This window comes from Haemaphysalis longicornis, unplaced genomic scaffold (assembly GCF_048455015.1).
Source record: "Haemaphysalis longicornis isolate Haplotype H1 unplaced genomic scaffold, Haemaphysalis longicornis Haplotype H1 scaffold_11, whole genome shotgun sequence".
Taxonomy (NCBI): domain Eukaryota; kingdom Metazoa; phylum Arthropoda; class Arachnida; order Ixodida; family Ixodidae; genus Haemaphysalis; species Haemaphysalis longicornis.
In genome coordinates, this window is record NW_027526214.1 from 96,324,873 (window position 1) to 96,341,136 (window position 16,264).

Genomic DNA, 16,264 nt, shown 5'->3' on the forward strand with positions numbered 1-16,264 from the left:
GACAATTTTTTATCGTTAGTGACGTTACATTGTTTTTTGTTATTATTTACATGAGAAAGAAAGAAAGAAAAACACGCGCCCAGAGTGGGCACCGAACCCACGCCTTTCGATTAGATCTCGAATGCCTTACCAATTCGGCTATCTGGGCGACTGTGTTCTCCGTCACTTTCTGGGGTATTTATATTTACTACAACTGTATCTGACGCTTGAGGGTGGTAGCCAGCGCCACTTAAACTACACGGGGAGAAGGGGACCCTATTTTTCAACCCCCGGGACGTGACGCGAACGTCTACAGCCTATCATAAGCCGCTAACTTGCGGGAAACCCTCTCATGCTACCTTGGCATCAAGGCTGCCAGAACCGAGGCCCTCGCTAAGCTTTCGCACGATAATAGGGTTCAGAAATGAGGGGCTCGTTCGGAAATACAGAAATAAATGCCGGCAGTCTACAACGCCAAAGAAGGCATAGGGGAATGATTAGAATATTTTTAATTGTTAGTGACGTTACATTTTTTTTGGTATTATTTACATGAGAAAGAAAGAAAAACACGCGCCCAGAGTGGGGACCGAACCCACGCCTTTCGATTAGATCTCGAATGCCTTACCAATTCGGCTTTCTGGGCGACTGTGTTCTCCGTCACTTTCTGGGGTATTTATATTCACTCCAACTGTATCTGACGCTTGAGGGTGGTAGCCAGCGCCACTTAGACTACACGGGGAGAAGGGGACCTTCTTTTTCAACCCCCGGGGCGTGACGCGAACGTCTTCAGCCTGTCATAAGCGGCTAACTGGCGGGAAACCCTCCTATGCAACCTTGGCATCAAGGCTGCCAGAACCGAGGCCCTCGTTAAGCTTTCGCACGATAATAGGGTTCAGAAATGAGGGGCTCGTTAGGAAATACAGAAATAAATGCCGGCAGTCCACAACGCCAAAGAAAGCATAGGGGAATGATTAGACTATTTTGTATCGTTAGTGACGTTACATTTTTTTGGTATTATTTACATGAGAAAGAAAGAAAGAAAAACACGTGCCCAGAGTGGGGACCGAACCCACGCCTTTCGATTAGATCTCGAATGCCTTACCAATTCGGCTATCTGGGTGAGTGTGTTCTCCGTCACTTTCTGGGGTATTTATATTAACTACAACTGTATCTGACCCTTGAGGGTGGTAGCCAGCGCCACTTAGACTACACGGGGATAAGGGGACCTTCTTTTTCAACCCCCGGGGCGTGACGCGAACGTCTACAGCCTGTCATAAGCGGCTAACTGGCGGAAAACCCTCTTATGCTACCTTGGCATCAAGGCTGCCAGAACCGAGGCCCTCGGTAAGTTATCGCACGATAATAGGGTTCAGAAATGAGGGGCTCGTTAGGAAATACAGAAATAAATGCCGGCAGTCTACAACGCCAAAGAAGACATAGGGGAATGATTAGACTATTTTTTATCGTTAGTGACGTTACATTTTTTTTGTATTATTTACATCAGAAAGAAAGAAAAACACGCGCCCAGAGTGGGGACCGAACCCACGCCTTTCGATTAGATCTCGAATGCCTTACCCATTCCGCTATCTGGGCGACTGTGTTCTCCGTGACTTTCTGGGGTATTTATATTTACTACAACTGTATCTGACGCTTGAGGGTGGTAGCCAGCGCCACTTAGACTACACGGGGAGAAGGGGACCTTCTTTTTCAACCCCCGGGGCGGGACGCGAACGTCTACAGCCTGTCATAAGCGGCTAACTGGCGGGAAACCCTCTTATGCTACCTTGGCATCAAGGCAGCCAGAACCGAGGCCCTCGCTAAGCTTTCGCACGATAATAGGGTTCAGAAATGAGGGGCTCGTTAGGAAATACAGAAATAAATGCCGGCAGTCTACAACGCCAAAGAAGGCATAGGGGAATGATTAGAATATTTTTAATTGTTAGTGACGTTACATTTTTTTGGTATTATTTACATGAGAAAGAAAGAAAAACACGCGCCCAGAGTGGGGACCGAACCCACGCCTTTCGATTAGATCTCGAATGCCTTACCAATTCGGCTATCTGGGCGACTGTGTTCTCCGTCACTTTCTCGGGTATTTATATTTACAACTGTATCTGACGCTTGAGGGTGGTAGCCTGCGCCACTTAGACTACACGGGCAGAAGGGGACCTTCTTTTTCAACCCCCGGGGCGTGACGCGAACGTCTACAGCCTGTCATAAGTGGCTATTTGGTGGAAAACCCTCTTATGCTACCTTGGCATCAAGGCTGCCAGAACTGAGGCCCTCGCTAAGCTTTCGCACGATAATAGGGTTCAGGAATGAGGGGCTCGTTCGGAAATACAGAAATAAATGCCGGCAGTCTACAACGCCAAAGAAGGCATAGGGGAATGATTAGAATATTTTTAATTGTTAGTGACGTTACATTTTTTTTGGTATTATTTACATGAGAAAGAAAGAAAAACACACGCCCAGAGTGGGGACCGAACCCACGCCTTTCGATTAGATCTCGAATGCCTTACCAATTCGGCTTTCTGGGCGACTGTGATCTCCGTCACTTTCTGGGGTATTTATATAATTACTACAACTGTATCTGACGCTTGAGGGTGGTAGCCAGAGCCACACTTAGACTACACGGGGAGAAGGGGACCTTCTTTTTCAACCCCCGGGGCGTGACGTTAACGTCTACAGCCTGTCATAGGTGGCTAACTGGCAGGAAACCCTCTTATGCTACCTTGGCATCAAGGCTGCCAGAACCGAGGCCCTCGCTAAGCTTTCGCACGAATATAGGGTTCAGAAATGAGGGGCTCGTTAGGAAATACAGAAATAAATGCCGGCAGTCTACAACGCCAAAGAAGGCATAGGGGAATGATTAAACTATTTTTTATCGTTAGTGACGTTACATTTTTTTTGTTATTTTTACATGAGGAAGAAAGAAAGAAAAACACGCGCCCAGAGTGGGGACCGAACCCACGCCTTTCGATTAGATCTCGAATGCCTTACCAATTCGGCTATCTGGGCGACTGTGTTCTCCGTCACTTTCTGGGGTATTTATATATACTACAACTGTATCTGATGCTTGAGGGTGGTAGCCATCGCCACTTAGACTGCACGGGGAGAAGGGGACCTTCTTTTTCAACCCCCGGGGCGTGACGCGAACGTCTACAGCCTGTCATAAGCGGCTAACTGGCGGGAAACCCTTTTATGCTACCTTGGCATCAAGGCAGCCAGAACCGAGGCCCTCGCTAAGCTTTCGCACGATAATAGGGTTCAGAAATGAGGGGCTCGTTAGGAAATACAGAAATAAATGCCGGCCGTCTACAACGCCAAACAAGGCATAGGGGATGGACTATTTTTTATCGTTAGTGACGTTACATTTTTTTGTTATTATTTACATGAGAAAGAAAGAAAGAAAAACACGCCCCCAGAGTGGTGCCGAACCCACGCCTTTCTATTACATCTCGAATGCCTTACCAATTCGGCTATCTGGGCGACTGTGTTCTCCGTCACTTTCTGGGGTATTTATATTTACTACAACTGTATCTGACGCTTGAGGGTGGTAGCCAGCGCCACTTAGACTACACGGGGAGAAGGGGACCTTTTTTTTCAACCCCCGGGGCGTGACGCGAACGTCTACAGCCTGTCATAAACGGCTATTTGGTGGAAAACCCTCTTATGCTACCTTGGCATCAAGGCTGCCAGAACCGAGGCCCTCGCTAAGCTTTCGCACGATAATAGGGTTCAGAAATGAGGGGCTCGTTCGGAAATACAGAAATAAATGCCGGCAGTCTACAACGCCAAAGAAGGCATAGGGGAATGATTAGAATATTTTTAATTGTTAGTGACGTTACATTTTTTTTGGTATTATTTACATGAGAAAGAAAGAAAAACACGCGCCCAGAGTGGGGACCGAACCCACGCCTTTCGATTAGATCTCGAATGCCTTACCAATTCGGCTTTCTGGGCGACTGTGTTCTCCGTCACTTTCTGGGGTATTTATATTCACTCCAACTGTATCTGACGCTTGAGGGTGGTAGCCAGCGCCACTTAGACTACACGGGGAGAAGGGGACCTTCTTTTTCAACCCCCGGGGCGTGACGCGAACGTCTTCAGCCTGTCATAAGCGGCTAACTGGCGGGAAACCCTCCTATGCAACCTTGGCATCAAGGCTGCCAGAACCGAGGCCCTCGTTAAGCTTTCGCACGATAATAGGGTTCAGAAATGAGGGGCTCGTTAGGAAATACAGAAATAAATGCCGGCAGTCCACAACGCCAAAGAAAGCATAGGGGAATGATTAGACTATTTTGTATCGTTAGTGACGTTACATTTTTTTGGTATTATTTACATGAGAAAGAAAGAAAGAAAAACACGTGCCCAGAGTGGGGACCGAACCCACGCCTTTCGATTAGATCTCGAATGCCTTACCAATTCGGCTATCTGGGTGAGTGTGTTCTCCGTCACTTTCTGGGGTATTTATATTAACTACAACTGTATCTGACACTTGAGGGTGGTAGCCAGCGCCACTTAGACTACACGGGGATAAGGGGACCTTCTTTTTCAACCCCCGGGGCGTGACGCGAACGTCTACAGCCTGTCATAAGCGGCTAACTGGCGGAAAACCCTCTTATGCTACCTTGGCATCAAGGCTGCCAGAACCGAGGCCCTCGGTAAGTTATCGCACGATAATAGGGTTCAGAAATGAGGGGCTCGTTAGGAAATACAGAAATAAATGCCGGCAGTCTACAACGCCAAAGAAGACATAGGGGAATGATTAGACTATTTTTTATCGTTAGTGACGTTACATTTTTTTTGTATTATTTACATCAGAAAGAAAGAAAAACACGCGCCCAGAGTGGGGACCGAACCCACGCCTTTCGATTAGATCTCGAATGCCTTACCCATTCCGCTATCTGGGCGACTGTGTTCTCCGTGACTTTCTGGGGTATTTATATTTACTACAACTGTATCTGACGCTTGAGGGTGGTAGCCAGCGCCACTTAGACTACACGGGGAGAAGGGGACCTTCTTTTTCAACCCCCGGGGCGGGACGCGAACGTCTACAGCCTGTCATAAGCGGCTAACTGGCGGGAAACCCTCTTATGCTACCTTGGCATCAAGGCTGCCAGAACCGAGGCCCTCGCTAAGCTTTCGCACGATAATAGGGTTCAGAAATGAGGGGCTCATTAGGAAATACAGAAATAAATGCCGGCAGTCTACAACGCCAAAGAAGGCATAGGGGAATGATTAGAATATTTTTAATTGTTAGTGACGTTACATTTTTTTGGTATTATTTACATGAGAAAGAAAGAAAAACACGCGCCCAGAGTGGGGACCGAACCCACGCCTTTCGATTAGATCTCGAATGCCTTACCAATTCGGCTATCTGGGCGACTGTGTTCTCCGTCACTTTCTCGGGTATTTATATTTACAACTGTATCTGACGCTTGAGGGTGGTAGCCTGCGCCACTTAGACTACACGGGCAGAAGGGGACCTTCTTTTTCAACCCCCGGGGCGTGACGCGAACGTCTACAGCCTGTCATAAGTGGCTATTTGGTGGAAAACCCTCTTATGCTACCTTGGCATCAAGGCTGCCAGAACTGAGGCCCTCGCTAAGCTTTCGCACGATAATAGGGTTCAGAAATGAGGGGCTCGTTCGGAAATACAGAAATAAATGCCGGCAGTCTACAACGCCAAAGAAGGCATAGGGGAATGATTAGAATATTTTTAATTGTTAGTGACGTTACATTTTTTTTGGTATTATTTACATGAGAAAGAAAGAAAAACACACGCCCAGAGTGGGGACCGAACCCACGCCTTTCGATTAGATCTCGAATGCCTTACCAATTCGGCTTTCTGGGCGACTGTGATCTCCGTCACTTTCTGGGGTATTTATATAATTACTACAACTGTATCTGACGCTTGAGGGTGGTAGCCAGCGCCACTTAGACTACACGTGGAGAAGGGGACCCTCTTTTTCAACCCCCGGGGCGTGACGTTAACGTCTACAGCCTGTCATAGGTGGCTAACTGGCAGGAAACCCTCTTATGCTACCTTGGCATCAAGGCTGCCAGAACCGAGGCCCTCGCTAAGCTTTCGCACAAATATAGGGTTCAGAAATGAGGGGCTCGTTAGGAAATACAGAAATAAATGCCGGCAGCCTACAACGCCAAAGAAGGCATAGGGGAATGATTAGACAATTTTTATCGTTAGTGACGTTACATTGTTTTTTGTTATTATTTACATGAGAAAGAAAGAAAGAAAAACACGCGCCCAGAGTGGGGACCGAACCCACGCCTTTCGATTAGATCTCGAATGCCTTAACAATTCGGCTACCTGGGCGACTGTGTTCTCCGTCACTTTCTGGGGTATTTATATTCACTACAACTGTATCTGACGCTTGAGGGTGGTAGCCAGCGCCACTTAAACTACACGGGGAGAAGGGGACCTTATTTTTCAACCCCCGGGGCGTGACGCGAACGTCTACAGCCTGTCATAAGCGGCTATTTGGTGGAAAACCCTCTTATGCTACCTTGGTATCAAGGCTGCCAGAACCGAGGCCCTCGCTAAGCTTTCGCACGATAATAGGGTTTAGAAATGAGGGGCTCGTTAGGAAATACAGAAATAAATGCCGGCAGCCTACAACGCCAAAGAAGGCATAGGGGAATGATTAGAATATTTTTAATTGTTAGTGACGTTACATTTTTTTGGTATTATTTACATGAGAAAGAAAGAAAAACACGCGCCCAGAGTGGGGACCGAACCCACGCCTTTCGATTAGATCTCGAATGACTTACCAATTCGGCTTTCTGGGCGACTGTGTTCTCCGTCACTTTCTGGGGTATTTATATTCACTCCAACTGTATCTGACTCTTGAGGGTGGTAGCCAGCGCCACTTAGACTACACGGGGAGAAGGGGACCTTCTTTTTCAACCCCCGGGGCGTGTCGCGAACGTCTACAGCCTGTCATAAGCGGCTAACTGGCGGGAAACCCTCCTATGCAACCTTGGCATCAAGGCTGCCAGAACCGAGGCCCTCGTTAAGCTTTCGCACGATAATAGGGTTCAGAAATGAGGGGCTCGTTAGGAAATACAGAAATAAATGCCGGCAGTCCACAACGACAAAGAAAGCATAGGGGAATGATTAGACTATTTTGTATCGTTAGTGACGTTACATTTTTTTTGGTATTATTTACATGAGCAAGAAAGAAAGAAAAACACGTGCCCAGAGTGGGGACCGAACCCACGCCTTTCGATTAGATCTCGAATGCCTTACCAATTCGGCTATCTGGGCGACTCTGTTCTCCGTCACTTTCTGGGGTATTTATATTTACTACAACTGTATCTGACGCTTGAGGGTGGTAGCCAGCGCCACTTAGACTACACGTGGAGAAGGGGACCTTCTTTTTCAACCCCCGGGGCGTGACGTTAACGTCTACAGCCTGTCATAAGCGGCTAACTGGCAGGAAACCCTCTTATGCTACCTTGGCATCAAGGCTGCCAGAACCGAGGCCCTCGCTAAGCTTTCGCACGAATATAGGGTTCAGAAATGAGGGGCTCGTTAGGAAATACAGAAATAAATGCCGGCAGCCTACAACGCCAAAGAAGGCATAGGGGAATGATTAGACAATTTTTTATCGTTAGTGACGTTACATTGTTTTTTGTTATTATTTACATGAGAAAGAAAGAAAGAAAAACACGCGCCCAGAGTGGGCACCGAACCCACGCCTTTCGATTAGATCTCGAATGCCTTACCAATTCGGCTATCTGGGCGACTGTGTTCTCCGTCACTTTCTGGGGTATTTATATTTACTACAACTGTATCTGACGCTTGAGGGTGGTAGCCAGCGCCACTTAAACTACACGGGGAGAAGGGGACCCTATTTTTCAACCCCCGGGACGTGACGCGAACGTCTACAGCCTATCATAAGCCGCTAACTTGCGGGAAACCCTCTCATGCTACCTTGGCATCAAGGCTGCCAGAACCGAGGCCCTCGCTAAGCTTTCGCACGATAATAGGGTTCAGAAATGAGGGGCTCGTTAGGAAATACAGAAATAAATGCCGACAGCCTACAACGCCAAAGAAGGCATAGGGGAATGATTAGACAATTTTTTATCGTTAGTGACGTTACATTTTTTTTGTTATTATTTACATGAGAAAGAAAGAAAGAAAAACACGCGCCCAGAGTGGGGACCGAACCCACGCCTTTCGATTAGATCTCGAATGCCTTAACAATTCGGCTATCTGGGCGACTGTGTTCTCCGTCACTTTCTGGGGTATTTATAATTACTACAACTGTATCTGACGCTTGAGGGTGGTAGCCAGCGCCACTTAAACTACACGGGGAGAAGGTGACCTTATTTTTCAACCCCCGGGACGTGACGCGAACGTCTACAGCCTATCATAAGCCGCTAACTTGCGGGAAACCCTCTCATGCTACCTTGGCATCAAGGCTGCCAGAACCGAGGCCCTCGCTAAGCTTTCGCACGATAATAGGGTTCAGAAATGAGGGGCTCGTTAGGAAATACAGAAATAAATGCCGGCAGTCTACAACGCCAAAGAAGGCATGGGGGAATGATTAGACTATTTTTTATCGTTAGTGACGTTACATTTTTTTTTGTATTATTTACATCAGAAAGAAAGAAAAACACGCGCCCAGAGTGGGGACCGAACCCACGCCTTTCGATTAGATCTCGAATGCCTTACCCATTCGGCTATCTGGGCGACTGTGTTCTCCGTGACTTTCTGGGGTATTTATATTTACTACAACTGTATCTGACGCTTGAGGGTGGTAGCCAGCGCCACTTAGACTACACGGGGAGAAGGGGACCTTCTTTTTCAACCCCCGGGGCGGGACGCGAACGTCTACAGCCTGTCATAAGCGGCTAACTGGCGGGAAACCCTCTTATGCTACCTTGGCATGAAGGCTGCCAGAACCGAGGCCCTCGCTAAGCTTTCGCACGATAATAGGGTTCAGAAATGAGGGGCTCGTTAGGAAATACAGAAATAAATGCCGGCAGTCTACAACGCCAAAGAAGGCATAGGGGAATGATTACAATATTTTTAATTGTTAGTGACGTTACATTTTTTTTTGTATTATTTACATGAGAAAGAAAGAAAAACACGCGCCCAGAGTGGGGACCGAACCCACGCCTTTCGATTAGATCTCGAATGCCTTACCAATTCGGCTATCTGGGCGACTGTGTTCTCCGTCACTTTCTCGGGTATTTATATTTACAACTGTATCTGACGCTTGAGGGTGGTAGCCTGCGCCACTTAGACTACACGGGCAGAAGGGGACCTTCTTTTTCAACCCCCGGGGCGTGACGCGAACGTCTACAGCCTGTCATAAACGGCTATTTGGTGGAAAACCCTCTTATGCTACCTTGGCATCAAGGCTGCCAGAACCGAGGCCCTCGCTAAGCTTTCGCACGATAATAGGGTTCATAAATGAGGGGCTCGTTCGGAAATACAGAAATAAATGCCGGCAGTCTACAACGCCAAAGAAGGCATAGGGGAATGATTAGAATATTTTTAATTGTTAGTGACGTTACATTTTTTTTTGTATTATTTACATGAGAAAGAAAGAAAAACACGCGCCCAGAGTGGGGACCGAACCCACGCCTTTCGATTAGATCTCGAATGCCTTACCAATTCGGCTTTCTGGGCGACTGTGTTCTCCGTCACTTTCTGGGGTATTTATATTCACTCCAACTGTATCTGACGCTTGAGGGTGGTAGCCAGCGCCACTTAGACTACACGGGGAGAAGGGGACCTTCTTTTTCAACCCCCGGGGCGTGACGCGAACGTCTACAGCCTGTCATAAGCGGCTAACTGGCGGGAAACCCTCCTATGCAACCTTGGCATCAAGGCTGCCAGAACCGAGGCCCTCGTTAAGCTTTCGCACGATAATAGGGTTCAGAAATGAGGGGCTCGTTAGGAAATACAGAAATAAATGCCGGCAGTCCACAACGCCAAAGAAAGCATAGGGGAATGATTAGACTATTTTGTATCGTTAGTGACGTTACATTTTTTTTGGTATTATTTACATGAGAAAGAAAGAAAGAAAAACACGTGTCCAGAGTGGGGACCGAACCCACGCCTTTCGATTAGATCTCGAATGCCTTACCAATTCGGCTTTCTGGGCGACTGTGATCTCCGTCACTTTCTGGGGTATTTATATAAATACTACAACTGTATCTGACGCTTGAGGGTGGTAGCCAGCGCCACTTAGACTACACGTGGAGAAGGGGACCTTCTTTTTCAACCCCCGGGGCGTGACGTTAACGTCTACAGCCTGTCATAGGTGGCTAACTGGCAGGAAACCCTCTTATGCTACCTTGGCATCAAGGCTGCCAGAACGGAGGCCCTCGCTAAGCTTTCGCACGAATATAGGGTTCAGAAATGAGGGGCTCGTTAGGAAATACAGAAATAAATGCCGGCAGTCTACAACGCCAAAGAAGGCATAGGGGAATGATTAGACTATTTTTTATCGTTAGTGACGTTACATTTTTTTTGTTATTTTTACATGAGGAAGAAAGAAAGAAAAACACGCGCCCAGAGTGGGGACCGAACCCACGCCTTTCGATTAGATCTCGAATGCCTTACCAATTCGGCTATCTGGGCGACTGTGTTCTCCGTCACTTTCTGGGGTATTTATATTTACTACAACTGTATCTGATGCTTGAGGGTGGTAGCCATCGCCACTTAGACTACACGGGGAGAAGGGGACCTTCTTTTTCAACCCCCGGGGCGTGACGCGAACGTCTACAGCCTGTCATAAGCGGCTAACTGGCGGGAAACCCTTTTATGCTACCTTGGCATCAAGGCAGCCAGAACCGAGGCCCTCGCTAAGCTTTCGCACGATAATAGGGTTCAGAAATGAGGGGCTCGTTAGGAAATACAGAAATAAATGCCGGCCGTCTACAACGCCAAACAAGGCATAGGGGATGGACTATTTTTTATCGTTAGTGACGTTACATTTTTTTGTTATTATTTACATGAGAAAGAAAGAAAGAAAAACACGCCCCCAGAGTGGTGCCGAACCCACGCCTTTCTATTACATCTCGAATGCCTTACCAATTCGGCTATCTGGGCGACTGTGTTCTCCGTCACTTTCTGGGGTATTTATATTTACTACAACTGTATCTGACGCTTGAGGGTGGTAGCCAGCGCCACTTAGACTACACGGGGAGAAGGGGACCTTTTTTTTCAACCCCCGGGGCGTGACGCGAACGTCTACAGCCTGTCATAAACGGCTATTTGGTGGAAAACCCTCTTATGCTACCTTGGCATCAAGGCTGCCAGAACCGAGGCCCTCGCTAAGCTTTCGCACGATAATAGGGTTCAGAAATGAGGGGCTCGTTCGGAAATACAGAAATAAATGCCGGCAGTCTACAACGCCAAAGAAGGCATAGGGGAATGATTAGAATATTTTTAATTGTTAGTGACGTTACATTTTTTTTGGTATTATTTACATGAGAAAGAAAGAAAAACACGCGCCCAGAGTGGGGACCGAACCCACGCCTTTCGATTAGATCTCGAATGCCTTACCAATTCGGCTTTCTGGGCGACTGTGTTCTCCGTCATTTTCTGGGGTATTTATATTCACTCCAACTGTATCTGACGCTTGAGGGTGGTAGCCAGCGCCACTTAGACTACACGGGGAGAAGGGGACCTTCTTTTTCAACCCCCGGGGCGTGACGCGAACGTCTTCAGCCTGTCATAAGCGGCTAACTGGCGGGAAACCCTCCTATGCAACCTTGGCATCAAGGCTGCCAGAACCGAGGCCCTCGTTAAGCTTTCGCACGATAATAGGGTTCAGAAATGAGGGGCTCGTTAGGAAATACAGAAATAAATGCCGGCAGTCCACAACGCCAAAGAAAGCATAGGGGAATGATTAGACTATTTTGTATCGTTAGTGACGTTACATTTTTTTGGTATTATTTACATGAGAAAGAAAGAAAGAAAAACACGTGCCCAGAGTGGGGACCGAACCCACGCCTTTCGATTAGATCTCGAATGCCTTACCAATTCGGCTATCTGGGTGAGTGTGTTCTCCGTCACTTTCTGGGGTATTTATATTAACTACAACTGTATCTGACACTTGAGGGTGGTAGCCAGCGCCACTTAGACTACACGGGGATAAGGGGACCTTCTTTTTCAACCCCCGGGGCGTGACGCGAACGTCTACAGCCTGTCATAAGCGGCTAACTGGCGGAAAACCCTCTTATGCTACCTTGGTATCAAGGCTGCCAGAACCGAGGCCCTCGGTAAGTTATCGCACGATAATAGGGTTCAGAAATGAGGGGCTCGTTAGGAAATACAGAAATAAATGCCGGCAGTCTACAACGCCAAAGAAGACATAGGGGAATGATTAGACTATTTTTTATCGTTAGTGACGTTACATTTTTTTTGTATTATTTACATCAGAAAGAAAGAAAAACACGCGCCCAGAGTGGGGACCGAACCCACGCCTTTCGATTAGATCTCGAATGCCTTTCCCATTCCGCTATCTGGGCGACTGTGTTCTCCGTGACTTTCTGGGGTATTTATATTTACTACAACTGTATCTGACGCTTGAGGGTGGTAGCCAGCGCCACTTAGACTACACGGGGAGAAGGGGACCTTCTTTTTCAACCCCCGGGGCGGGACGCGAACGTCTACAGCCTGTCATAAGCGGCTAACTGGCGGGAAACCCTCTTATGCTACCTTGGCATCAAGGCTGCCAGAACCGAGGCCCTCGCTAAGCTTTCGCACGATAATAGGGTTCAGAAATGAGGGGCTCATTAGGAAATACAGAAATAAATGCCGGCAGTCTACAACGCCAAAGAAGGCATAGGGGAATGATTAGAATATTTTTAATTGTTAGTGACGTTACATTTTTTTGGTATTATTTACATGAGAAAGAAAGAAAAACACGCGCCCAGAGTGGGGACCGAACCCACGCCTTTCGATTAGATCTCGAATGCCTTACCAATTCGGCTATCTGGGCGACTGTGTTCTCCGTCACTTTCTCGGGTATTTATATTTACAACTGTATCTGACGCTTGAGGGTGGTAGCCTGCGCCACTTAGACTACACGGGCAGAAGGGGACCTTCTTTTTCAACCCCCGGGGCGTGACGCGAACGTCTACAGCCTGTCATAAGTGGCTATTTGGTGGAAAACCCTCTTATGCTACCTTGGCATCAAGGCTGCCAGAACTGAGGCCCTCGCTAAGCTTTCGCACGATAATAGGGTTCAGAAATGAGGGGCTCGTTCGGAAATACAGAAATAAATGCCGGCAGTCTACAACGCCAAAGAAGGCATAGGGGAATGATTAGAATATTTTTAATTGTTAGTGACGTTACATTTTTTTGGTATTATTTACATGAGAAAGAAAGAAAAACACACGCCCAGAGTGGGGACCGAACCCACGCCTTTCGATTAGATCTCGAATGCCTTACCAATTCGGCTTTCTGGGCGACTGTGATCTCCGTCACTTTCTGGGGTATTTATATAATTACTACAACTGTATCTGACGCTTGAGGGTGGTAGCCAGCGCCACTTAGACTACACGTGGAGAAGGGGACCTTCTTTTTCAACCCCCGGGGCGTGACGTTAACGTCTACAGCCTGTCATAGGTGGCTAACTGGCAGGAAACCCTCTTATGCTACCTTGGCATCAAGGCTGCCAGAACCGAGGCCCTCGCTAAGCTTTCGCACAAATATAGGGTTCAGAAATGAGGGGCTCGTTAGGAAATACAGAAATAAATGCCGGCAGCCTACAACGCCAAAGAAGGCATAGGGGAATGATTAGACAATTTTTTATCGTTAGTGACGTTACATTGTTTTTTGTTATTATTTACATGAGAAAGAAAGAAAGAAAAACACGCGCCCAGAGTGGGGACCGAACCCACGCCTTTCGATTAGATCTCGAATGCCTTAACAATTCGGCTATCTGGGCGACTGTGTTCTCCGTCACTTTCTGGGGTATTTATATTCACTACAACTGTATCTGACGCTTGAGGGTGGTAGCCAGCGCCACTTAAACTACACGGGGAGAAGGGGACCTTATTTTTCAACCCCCGGGGCGTGACGCGAACGTCTACAGCCTGTCATAAGCGGCTATTTGGTGGAAAACCCTCTTATGCTACCTTGGTATCAAGGCTGCCAGAACCGAGGCCCTCGCTAAGCTTTCGCACGATAATAGGGTTCAGAAATGAGGGGCTCGTTAGGAAATACAGAAATAAATGCCGGCAGCCTACAACGCCAAAGAAGGCATAGGGGAATGATTAGAATATTTTTAATTGTTAGTGACGTTACATTTTTTTGGTATTATTTACATGAGAAAGAAAGAAAAACACGCGCCCAGAGTGGGGACCGAACCCACGCCTTTCGATTAGATCTCGAATGACTTACCAATTCGGCTTTCTGGGCGACTGTGTTCTCCGTCACTTTCTGGGGTATTTATATTCACTCCAACTGTATCTGACTCTTGAGGGTGGTAGCCAGCGCCACTTAGACTACACGGGGAGAAGGGGACCTTCTTTTTCAACCCCCGGGGCGTGTCGCGAACGTCTACAGCCTGTCATAAGCGGCTAACTGGCGGGAAACCCTCCTATGCAACCTTGGCATCAAGGCTGCCAGAACCGAGGCCCTCGTTAAGCTTTCGCACGATAATAGGGTTCAGAAATGAGGGGCTCGTTAGGAAATACAGAAATAAATGCCGGCAGTCCACAACGCCAAAGAAAGCATAGGGGAATGATTAGACTATTTTGTATCGTTAGTGACGTTACATTTTTTTTGGTATTATTTACATGAGCAAGAAAGAAAGAAAAACACGTGCCCAGAGTGGGGACCGAACCCACGCCTTTCGATTAGATCTCGAATGCCTTACCAATTCGGCTATCTGGGCGACTCTGTTCTCCGTCACTTTCTGGGGTATTTATATTAACTACAACTGTATCTGACACTTGAGGGTGGTAGCCAGCGCCACTTAGACTACACGGGGATAAGGGGACCTTCTTTTTCAACCCCCGGGGCGTGACGCGAACGTCTACAGCCTGTCATAAGCGGCTAACTGGCGGAAAACCCTCTTATGCTACCTTGGCATCAAGGCTGCCAGAACCGAGGCCCTCGGTAAGTTATCGCACGATAATAGGGTTCAGAAATGAGGGGCTCGTTAGGAAATACAGAAATAAATGCCGGCAGTCTACAACGCCAAAGAAGACATAGGGGAATGATTAGACTATTTTTTATCGTTAGTGACGTTACATTTTTTTTGTATTATTTACATCAGAAAGAAAGAAAAACACGCGCCCAGAGTGGGGACCGAACCCACGCCTTTCGATTAGATCTCGAATGCCTTACCCATTCCGCTATCTGGGCGACTGTGTTCTCCGTGACTTTCTGGGGTATTTATATTTACTACAACTGTATCTGACGCTTGAGGGTGGTAGCCAGCGCCACTTAGACTACACGGGGAGAAGGGGACCTTCTTTTTCAACCCCCGGGGCGGGACGCGAACGTCTACAGCCTGTCATAAGCGGCTAACTGGCGGGAAACCCTCTTATGCTACCTTGGCATCAAGGCAGCCAGAACCGAGGCCCTCGCTAAGCTTTCGCACGATAATAGGGTTCAGAAATGAGGGGCTCATTAGGAAATACAGAAATAAATGCCGGCAGTCTACAACGCCAAAGAAGGCATAGGGGAATGATTAGAATATTTTTAATTGTTAGTGACGTTACATTTTTTTGGTATTATTTACATGAGAAAGAAAGAAAAACACGCGCCCAGAGTGGGGACCGAACCCACGCCTTTCGATTAGATCTCGAATGCCTTACCAATTCGGCTATCTGGGCGACTGTGTTCTCCGTCACTTTCTCGGGTATTTATATTTACAACTGTATCTGACGCTCGAGGGTGGTAGCCTGCGCCACTTAGACTACACGGGCAGAAGGGGACCTTCTTTTTCAACCCCCGGGGCGTGACGCGAACGTCTACAGCCTGTCATAAGTGGCTATTTGGTGGAAAACCCTCTTATGCTACCTTGGCATCAAGGCTGCCAGAACTGAGGCCCTCGCTAAGCTTTCGCACGATAATAGGGTTCAGGAATGAGGGGCTCGTTCGGAAATACAGAAATAAATGCCGGCAGTCTACAACGCCAAAGAAGGCATAGGGGAATGATTAGAATATTTTTAATTGTTAGTGACGTTACATTTTTTTGGTATTATTTACATGAGAAAGAAAGAAAAACACACGCCCAGAGTGGGGACCGAACCCACGCCTTTCGATTAGATCTCGAATGCC

The 16,264-nt window shown here is 47.5% G+C and overlaps 2 non-coding genes across 2 annotated transcripts; both read right to left on the bottom strand.

The window, feature by feature from the left end:
- Window positions 1-7,195: 7,195 nt before the first annotated feature.
- On the bottom strand, window positions 7,196-7,267 carry Trnar-ucu (transfer RNA arginine (anticodon UCU)). The gene has a single exon. It is a non-coding gene; the product is annotated as a tRNA-Arg (tRNA).
- Window positions 7,268-14,798: 7,531 nt separating this feature from the next.
- On the bottom strand, window positions 14,799-14,870 carry Trnar-ucu (transfer RNA arginine (anticodon UCU)). Its single transcript has one exon. It is a non-coding gene; the product is annotated as a tRNA-Arg (tRNA).
- Window positions 14,871-16,264: the final 1,394 nt, after the last annotated feature.